Source organism: Lepidothrix coronata, unplaced genomic scaffold, assembly GCF_001604755.1.
Source record: "Lepidothrix coronata isolate B3197 unplaced genomic scaffold, Lepidothrix_coronata-1.0 Scaffold143, whole genome shotgun sequence".
In the NCBI taxonomy this organism is placed as follows: Eukaryota; Metazoa; Chordata; class Aves; order Passeriformes; family Pipridae; genus Lepidothrix; species Lepidothrix coronata.
The window spans coordinates 1,455,738-1,456,749 of NW_016690323.1; positions in this window are offsets into that span (position 1 = coordinate 1,455,738).

Below are 1,012 nucleotides of genomic sequence, written 5' to 3' on the forward strand. Positions count from 1 at the left end.
AACTGGTCACAGCACCAAGCCTGACAGAGTTCAATAAGTGTTTGGACAATACTCTCAGGCGCATGGTGTGACTCTTGGGGATGGTCCTGTGCAGGGCTAAGAGTGGGTTATAATCCTTGTGGGTCCCTTCCAACTCAGCATATTCTGTGATTCTGTGAAACCTTAATGGGAAGTTGAAGAGAGGAAGAGGAAGAAAATGAGATATGAAGCTGGTAAGCCAGCTGGGAGGTAGCTCACCTGTGTTCAGACTGAGCTCTCAGTCTGCTCTCAGGACTGCTCTCAGGACTACATCCTTCATTTTCACACAGGGTGTGTTTAAATAGTGTTTATTCACTGACTGTGAATTCACAAATATTACTGGAGGCAATTCATCATAATCAGCAGCTCAGGTTACACTCTCCAGAATGATGGAAGATGTGAATTCTGTCATGCTACTGAAAGCTCTGAAAAAAAATCCCTTTCTCCCAAGTGAGTGCTCTAACTACTATATTATTATGTAGAAAGCTGGCAGACATATTACATCTTTTGATTGTGGGTTTGAGGTATTTTTCCCCAGTTTAAGAATAAGATTTTTACAGCTGCAGGGATTCCAGCTCAATGCACTACAAAGTGAGCACTGGGTAATCCCCCGAAATTTGTGGTTCTGCTGCAGGAGCATGGGGAAGGGCAGGGGTTCATTCACCTCTCTCTGCTCAGTGTTCAGTCGCTCAGTCAGATCATGAGTGGGTTTGGATTCCAGCCCAAAGCATTTTGCCTCCCTCACACACAAAGAGGGGAGAATGTGTGTCCACCTGGGGATTGTGGAGTACAAAATGAGAACCAAACACTTCATTTCTAATAACACCTGGCTTCTCCTGTTTAAGCCATAGTCTTTCACTCTCTGACACTAATATATCACCCAGACTTTCCGAATACCATTTCGTTTCTGAATCATGATTAGTAGTTACTATTTTTATTTATTTGCTGCTGTACATCTAGATCTTTCACAAACATCCTTAACTTAGCTTGTCAT